The 9,383-nt window shown below is 45.6% G+C and overlaps 1 protein-coding gene across 2 annotated transcripts in view; it reads right to left on the bottom strand.

Annotated features, from left to right (window-relative positions):
- Positions 1-3,274: 3,274 nt before the first annotated feature.
- cd276 (CD276 molecule) overlaps positions 3,275-9,383 on the bottom strand; it is an 81,596-nt gene continuing 75,487 nt past the window's right edge. For both annotated transcript variants that reach the window (XM_079998138.1, XM_079998139.1), the window contains exon 8: positions 3,275-4,029. The gene's annotated coding sequence lies outside the window, so the exon portion shown is untranslated. The remainder of the gene's footprint in view (positions 4,030-9,383) is intronic.

Genomic DNA, 9,383 nt, shown 5'->3' with positions numbered 1-9,383 from the left:
GGGAAACAATTGTTTCCATCTCAACTGCGGCACGGGACGCGGAAAATCATCAGATAATATTTCTGCACCAGTTAGGAATGCAATTAATATTCCTGATGGTTATTTTCTGCGTGGGGTATTTACTTTATTTATTTCAACATGGCGTCTGCAATGTTACTGTCATAATTATTTTCTCCTGACTAAATTACTGGGCCATTTTGTGCACACGAAACATGTCCTGTTTATAATTGAATATCTGTACTGTCTTAAAGTAGAGAATGTAGCTCTGGCCCTCTCACTATGGTCTAAGTATCGTTATGTATCTAATGATAAAAGAGACCCATACTGACAATTGTATTTAATCATTTATGTTTTTAAGCTTTTTGGAGCTCAGATAATACAATACTTAAAAACAAAAAATACTACGCTTATGCTTCAAACATATTTCCTTCGCTATAACTACAGGTGCTGGAGCAGTGTTTTTTTTAACCGCTGCGAAAAAAAAAGGGAAAAAAGAGGAAGAGCTCTCCAGGTGTGCTGGAAAAATGTTTCAGCTTGAAAATTCCACTTAAAATATTAATAATGGAAAAAACCTATTGTGTTGCAAGATCCAAATTGCACCGCACCGATTAATCTAATGAATCAGTTCCAGCAGAATAGAAGCTATGAATGAATCGTCCACAAGTCTCGCGTCACAATCTGTTATGATAATAATAATAATAAGCACAGTTCTGTGTGTTTGTGACATATTTAGTGGTTGACAGGATAGTGGTGTGCTGCCCTGGGATATTTCATGGTGAAACGCGTGCGGTGGCAGAGATAAGGTTGGAAAACACGGAGGTAGAGAAGTTCCCTCGACCGGCACTCTATGTTTCTGAGATCTGCGCCTAAACAATTACGTCCAAGTGTGTGGCCCACATGTCAAACTAGGGTTATTTCCCCTTTTCTAACACGATGCAATTTCAGCTTTCAAATTGACTCAAAACCTTTATTATGCAAAGAGACACCAGGGTTTTTAGGAGTTTTTCTCTGTTACAGCATCACAAAGGGTTTCCCAAAGCCCCCGCTGCCAAACCGCAGCCTTGGCTCGGTTCTAGTCACGTTGAGCTGGCACGGAGGACCCAGCGTTACGGCCACTCTGTCCTTGTTGGGAAATCCGGAAACAACTGGAGCTCTTTGGCGCCGCCTGGCCAGGCGGAGTTAGTGGGCAGATTTAGCCATTTTATTTAATTTGGCAAAGACCAAAGGTTGGGCTTGTTGAGGCGTTGCTGCCAGTTTTATTTGGGCAAAGTTTCAGTGAAATAACTACTAGCACAGGGATCAGATGTAATTTGTACCTATTAAAATGTTTACCAATGTGTCCAGTGGTTAGTTTGGGATATATGAGGAGTTACATAATATTTATATGAGTTCACGTTTCTTTAAAGGCCGAATCCGGATTCGGAGGGAATCAATTGGGGAATAAAATGTTTCTTAACCATTTAATCTTAAGCATTTTCCTTCAAAAAAGGTAAAAGTGAAAACAGAGAAATAAAGGAGCATTCATAATATGGGGCTATCAGAGGCAGTATTATTTGAATCAATGCCCCAAACTTGTCCAATTCATCACGTTCCACATTTGAAGCCACGGCAACGTCTTACTTTAAAAAACACAATGTCATATTTTCACAGGGGTGTATTTACTTCGCCAGAACCATTTACAAGTTGCACTCTCCTGGAAGTTCCATTGACATTTCGATTGATAACTCAACAGACCAGTGAGGGTGAATGCTTCTAATGCTGCAGGGTTGTCGCTTATGACCATTTACTCAAATTTATGACGCCATAACTGACATTAGATTTCCCATAAACCAGATCCTTTAAGGCTCTTTTGGCTTCTCGCCGATCGCGTCCACACACTGCCGGCTGGAACGAAGCACAACCTTCAACCTACCTGGATCCGCCGTGAAGGGAGAGACTGTCCGCCACTGGCAATGGCTCATTCCAACCTTCTCACACTGCATTGACACGATGAACAGGAGATCCTGCCGACCAACCGAGAACCAAAGGGTTCGGACATTCGGATGTTTACGTGGCTGAGGGAGCAGCAACAAAGGCCAAACAAGGCAGGAAAGGCTGCCGTCCAGTGGTTGAAGACCCTGCTTCAAGGCGTTCACCCAGAACACCCTGCTCATGCTGGAATGACCACATGCGGTTTAATTTGGGGAGGATCATCTTAGAATGTTGTTATTGTGTCAGCACCAGAAGTAATGCAGGCTTGGACTAACAAAGGAATGTAACTTTGCATGAGCATGACCCGTTTGCTATTGAAACAGAGGGAGGGTCAGCTATTGAGGCAGTCAAGGCTCCATAGAAAGCTACTTGGGTTTAGCCTCAACAATCTATTTTTTCCAAAATCCTCTCTACAGTATATGTATTATTTTTTTTTAATTTAAGGTCTGTGCTCGTATGAAACATCTGATATTGGCTTCAGCTCCAAAGCCAGTTGTGAATCCATGACTTTAGAACTGAAAAGCTAATCCCAACCTGCCCCCCATCCCTTAAAACTGGTATCTTCCATTCCAGCCTTAAGTACAGACATCTCACTTTTTAGACGACAGTTGGATGAAGGATTCCTTGAAGTCAAAGGAAAAATGCCTTCTAGACCCCAAATCCCATGACATATCTCCCAAGCCCCTCAGAAAGAGGAAATGAGTGTGACATACAACCAAGCATACCCCTCCCGATCTCTACGGGGCCTGGAGCCACTAATCTGTAATTTAATTTCAAGCGGGTGTCCGGGCCACGAGGATCCACAGCGAGGTGAAGGGGCCACTGCACGGAGAAACCCCAGCCCCGGGTTTGATCAGCGGCCTCTGTTTTGGGAAGAGGAGACGTGGGAAGGTTCGGCAAATACCACAAAGCCCACCAGTTTAAGGTAGCGATTTAACATTACAGCAAAAAACAACAAGGGGGGAAATTCATTATTTCAAACCGGGAAGACGCCTTGGTCGACCGAGCAGCCGACAGCATGACCGGGAACAATGCAACATGTCTGGCCTGGTCTGCATGTGAATAAGGAGGTTTGTATTATTTTATACGATAGTTTAGGTTTTACTCATTATGTGGAACGTTGTTGGAGATAAATCAACTGTTCCCAGGGAAGAAGCAGGAGGAGGAGGAGGATGAGTCTAATGCAGTAGGTGATTGAATCGTTTTTTGGATAAATTCGGATCTGGCCTTGCTTGAGTGACCACACGGCGGTGCAGGAAATTGGATACTGCATATTAAGAGCAATGACCAGGTAGAGTTTGTTCATGTCTCTTTAATGCAAATAGGCACTGGATTATTTTACAAGAAATTGACTTTGGCATTCAGACGTTTTGACACTTGGGACCTGTTCAAGGTACAGACAAAAATAAAAACAAACGAAACAACAAAAAAACAAAAAAAAAACAGAACATAACTAGTGCAATCCTGGCTTTGAAAAAGTGACCGGGAGCTTTGACCATTAATAACTCATCAGTAATAATACACTGTACTGTATGACTGTGTCAGATCAGGGCGTGTCCCATTCACCAGCTCGCGGTTTGTTGGCATTCATCTTAGCGTTGGCGTTTCAATTTCAATTGCAATTCCCTCAAGTTGTTAGGTATAGAAACAGAAGCGCGCGGGAACAGGTACAAGTTGCTCCGGCGACAAACGCTAATTGGGAAACGCTGGAGTAAGAGTAATAGGTGTGTAGAGGAGTGATGGAATCCAATCAGATCCAATCCAGAGGGGGGGGGGTCATTTCTTAAGCAGCTTCTTAAGCAGAGATTCCAGAACCGATATCCTTCATTTTCAGTGACAGGGAGAGGGGTGTGTAGGAAAAAAATAAAAATAAAAAATGTTTTTATGTGTTTTGATGGAAACCCAAGGGAGGGTGGGGTGGAAGGAGTCCCAGAACGGAGGGATGAGATGATGGACTCATCATCTGCTGGAAATAACTCTGCAGGTTTGATTGAGAGGTGAAGCGGGGATGAGCCGCCGGACTCGTCTCTGCTCCTTCCTGGTGTCTGGACCCGACTCCTGGAGGAAACCAACAAACGACAAAATGGAGCCGTAACAACATACGACTGGATTAAGGGGAAAGTGGAACCCAGCAGGACGGCCTGCTCCCAAAAAGCAAACATTAAAACCATGAGAATGATTAAGTCGCTGATGAACCTCGGGGCCATATTTACTTCTCCTGAAATACTACTGGTATTTACTACAAGCAACCTTTTCATTTCATTTTTAAGGCTGTGCTGTCAGCATGCTGAGCATACAACACAGAGTATTTGTGCCGTTGCATCTAGGACAGTTAGTCTGCAAGTGGTCTCAACCTGCAATGCAACTCGTTATTCATTGTTTAATCATCAAGAACTGCTGCCATAACTCTGTCCTGTGGACGACCTGTAGGATGACAGAGCACCGCTTCTTGTTACACAGAACCACCGCCAATCCCCCTCTTTGGTGAACTATTTTACCATGTTTGGGTCTATAAACAACTGATCACTACTGAGTTTAACTACTACAAGTTAATTAAGTCCAGGAAAAGTGGGACAGCAATGTAACCAGGAGGGTGTTGGGGTGTGTTCAAAGCAGGTGTTGGTGGTGTGTGTGTGCCTGTGATGAGACTGCCTGTATGTGTGTGTGTGTGTGTGTGTGTGTGTGTGTGTGTGTGTGTGTGTGTGTGTGTGTGTGTGTGTGAGTGTGTGAAGGGTCCACCGGTGAGTAGCTGAAAGGGCGCTGAAGCCACCACTGAGTCCCGCAGCCATACAGACACGCCACTGCCACAGGAAAGCCCCGAGCACCCTGCCCTGCAGCCACAGAAGACCCCCGGGCCCCCAGAGAAGCCGGACGCCCGTGGATCAACCCCCATACCCGGCCCCGAGGAGCATAACCCAGTCCCAGGGGGCACGAGGAGACCCGGCACTCCCGAGTCACGCACATACAACCCACCCCCACAAGCAGGCACAAGACGCAGCCACAGGCGCAGAACCCAGGCCGCGGGCACCAGACATGGACCGCAGACCCCACGCCGACAGACCGACACCCCGCCTGAATCGCCCGCCCCACCACAGCCGAGCAGACGCCCCACCCGGCCGCGAGCCCGGAGCGCCCTTCCATGAAGCTGAGTGTGCTCAGCGCAGGGCACCCGGACTTTAATCTCTTTTTCCCCACCACGAGTTCTTATAACATTTAATAGTAACAGTTCTCTCAATGTGTCCAAATTGCATTAGTGTCAATATTTCCATCACCAAACTGACATTTTTGCCACGACTGATGCTACTACTATTACTACTACTACCACTACTACTTTTGCTACTGCTACAACTAGTACTCTGCTACAATTGCTATATTAATGTTACTACTGCTATAAGACTGCTACTACTACTACTATTACTGCTACTAGTACTATATTAATGCCTCTTGTTTTGTGACTCCTACTACATTTATTGTAAATAAAGAGTTAATTTTCTCTGAAGTTTTTGCAAGGTGTCTGTCCAAAATTTCTTTGGTGTTTCCTCATTAATCAATATTTCCATCACAGAATGTAGCTTTTCTCCAGGATGCTCCACGCTCACAATGTGACAGGAAGCGGCTCCAGTCGCTGATTGCGTAATTAGCCGCTGCCTCAGTGAACCAGTCGTTAATTTCATGCAGATTGCAAACGCAAATTGCATCCTTCCATGTACGTTAAGACCGTGACTACTGTATGTCTTATAGAAACGGATAATAATACTACTGTTAGCATAGTAATACAACTACTACCACTATTACTTCTTCTTCTACTAGTATACTACTACCACTACTACTACTACTACTACTACTACTACTACCACTACTACTACCAGTACTGCTACTACTACTAGTACGGCTACTACTCCCACTATTACAACTATTGCAACTATGACCACTACTATTAATGGCTGTGTTAGTTTGAAACCTGTGGACCAACCGAGGAACCTGGAGAGAAAAGGGGTAAATTAGAAGATAACCACGTCCATTTGTCATCATTAAAGGGACACTTAATTATCCTCATAGCAAGGTGTATTCCTCCTGATTAGGACGCTGCAACTCTCAGGTCTGTCTTCATTTGGAGCTGCTCCTTCTTCCTGGATCCCATCTACCTTTCTGTTTTTTTTTTTTTTCCCAAACGTACGTTCTTACCCCCGCACACCTCGTCCCCCAGAGACCACTTCACTCTGCTGTTAGAACAGTGAAATAAATTGTTCTTTCTGCATCATTAAACCTGCTGAATTAACCACGGAATGGGGTTGCGGTTATGCCACACATGAAGTTCTCCACTACCACTTGGAGAGATTTTAAAAGGCAATATATCGCCAGCTTTATTCTTTTAACATTTTGGTCGGGATTGCATAATTAGAGCTAATCATCCATACCTGAGTGAAACAGGACTCCTAAATGAAAACTGACAAGTCAATCAGAAATTTCTGGAAAAGAACGTCTAATGGCAAGGTTGTTGGATGCGACACCACATACCCCACCGGCTTGGTAGGGTTTGTACGCCCAATATATTGGGACGTCAATATCTGTAAATTACAAAGCTAATAGATGAGGGCAAAATTAAACAGCTGGGTGAGCGTGGTGTGGGGGTGGTGCGGTTTAAGCACCTGACTTGGGTCTAGCTATTTGTGCCCCGGATCAGGGCGGCTGTACGCCTGCTGCTCATCAGAGCAATCAACAAGCAACAGGTAAATCACCCACCGCCACACACACGGGAGGAGAGCCTCCGCCATGACATGTGTCCATCTGTCCCGGCTTGTTACATCTTTCCACTCTCTTCAATAAACTGGTGTGTTTGCAACATCTCTGCCTGTGTCTCTGTGTCGGAGGACCCTGAAAACGCCACTATGGTGGCGTGTGGCAGGTTGAACTGCCACAGTCTGCAATTACCCAAATAATAAAAAAAAAACCCCAGCTATAACCACTTTAGCTTTCATTTGTCTCAGAAGTCAATGTGGCTCTCTTACTCATACATTCATCCGACCATCTCGTAGCGACCCATTTTCACAGCGTTGCGGTCTCAAAAGATTCAAGACAAAATCCAAATCTCTCAAATCGAGGGATGCAACCGCATGCTTGTCAAAGATGAGGTCAGCCAAACAGTATATTGGGACATCGATATCTGTAAATTACAAAGCAAACAGATGCGGACCAAACAAGCCTCTTGGCGAGATAAGATAAGAAGAGACGACATCAGGTAAAGTGGCCAAACATCTGCATCGACCCCAGAGCAATCATCGAACTTTTGAAGAGCACCTTAAGCCACTTCAGCTTTCGACTGCTTCATTTAAGGGGTCGATCTGGCTCTGCTACTGATTGATGTCACACGCCAATCAGACATTTCCACATCTTCGTCACCCGCGAGGAGTCAAACCCAAATCCAAATCTCCCGAATCCGGCGACGCAACGACACGCTCTCCAGAGGTGAGATCGGCCCAAACAGGCGGCCTCAAGGTAAGAAATGCAAGGACGACCCGCCGCCTCCTGCACCCGGTACGGAGGCCGACGCAGGCCCCGCGTCGACAGCCTGGTGGCTGTTTTAGAAGAACGCAGCCGACGGCCCCCGACGGCCCCCGACGGCCCCCGACGGCATCCTCCTGTGTGTGAGACCGTCGACATCAAAAGCGAAACGCCAACTTAAGTGTTTAATGCACATCGCCGCAGGCGGCAGCGCAGACGCGCGGGGAGACGCTGCGCTGACGGACACTTACATTTACGGCGGGCCGCGGAGATGGCGCGCCAATTTTCCCCGGCTGCAGGAGATTGTTCGTTTGAAAGGATACAACAGTGGGCGACTGTAAGACCCCACACCGTCTCGTTCCTCTCCTCATTTGCATTGAGATGAAAGTGCCATATTTATTTTTCTTCCCTGGCTACTTCCTTTGGCGACTGGTCTTCTTTAAAATCAGATGCATTAACATAGGGGGTGGCGACGCGTCTCTTTAATAAAAATAAATAAAAATAAATATATATAAACGTAAAATCCCACTCTAATGAAGCCTCTCCGTGGTCATTTGTGGTAAATAAAAAATGTTGAACTATTTTAAAAGTTTTGATATTATTGGTAATTTGACCGTACAATACAATGATGCCATCATGTTACACACATCATGATAATCAGAGAAAGATGATTAAAAACAAGACAAAACAAAACAAAAAAAAACAAAACACCTCCAACATCACTCTGGACTCGAGTGTTTCCCAATCGGTTTTATTTCCATTGGTTAGCGACGTAAGATTCATGAACGATTCGTCCGAGGGGGAGGAGGAAAAAAAAAAAAAAGCGGAGGCATTTGGCGTAATTCGGATTGAATGTGACTGACATGTTCCAATCCACCAAAATAAATCATTTTGGCAGAATTCAAATGACTCTCTCTCTCTCATTCACAACTCCGAGCCGAGCCCGCTCTTCTGACTCGTTGCACTAACTGAATCAAATGAACAAAGAGTCCGGAAAATTGGACAAATCGTGTTCATGAAGAGCCAGATCTCCGGGAGGGGATCGACCGGTCATCGCGCCGCCACCACATCACACGGTGAAATGGCTCTGGTCGCTCGGCGCCGCCGGCCCATCGCTCATTCACAAAAATACTGCAACGCAATAGGTTGAGTGTTGGGTGGGAGGTGGGAGAGGACCCATCTTGACGCTGCGCTCCCGGGTACGAGGCGGCGCTGGGACGGGCTCCTGTGGCCCGGGCGTGGCAAGGTGACCCCATGACGGGGGAGGAAAGAGAGAGAGAGAAAAGAGAGAAAAGAGAGAAAAGAGAGAAAAGAGAGAAAGCGATCGCACGAGAAGAACGGACACCTCACCAGGCCTGGAAGACTGCCCACCCTACCACTGTTACTACAACTCCTACTGCTACTACTACTACTACTACTACTACTGCTACTGCTATTACTGCTACTGCTATTACTACTACTACTACTCCTACTACTGCTACTTCTACTACTGCCACTGCTACTACTACTACTACTACTACTACTACTACTACTCCTACTACTGCTACTACTACTACTACTACTCCTACTACTGCTACTTCTACCACTGCTACTACTACTACTACTACTACTACTACTACTACTACTCCTACTACTTCTACTACTCCCACTGCTACTACTCCTACTACTATTGCTGCTCCTACTACTACTCCTACTGCTACTACTCCTACTTCTGCTACTACTACTACTGCTACTACCTCTACCTCTACAACTGCTGCTGCTACTACTACTACTACAACTGCTGCTACTGCCACTACTACTCCTACTGCTACTACTATTACTACTGCTGCTACTACTAGTACGACTCCTACTGCTACAACTCCTACTGCTACTACTACTACTACTACTACTCCTACTGCTACTACTACTAC

Source organism: Zeus faber (assembly GCF_960531495.2).
Source record: "Zeus faber genome assembly, chromosome: 3".
In the NCBI taxonomy this organism is placed as follows: domain Eukaryota; kingdom Metazoa; phylum Chordata; class Actinopteri; order Zeiformes; family Zeidae; genus Zeus; species Zeus faber.
This window is presented reverse-complemented; position numbering and strand designations above follow the sequence as displayed.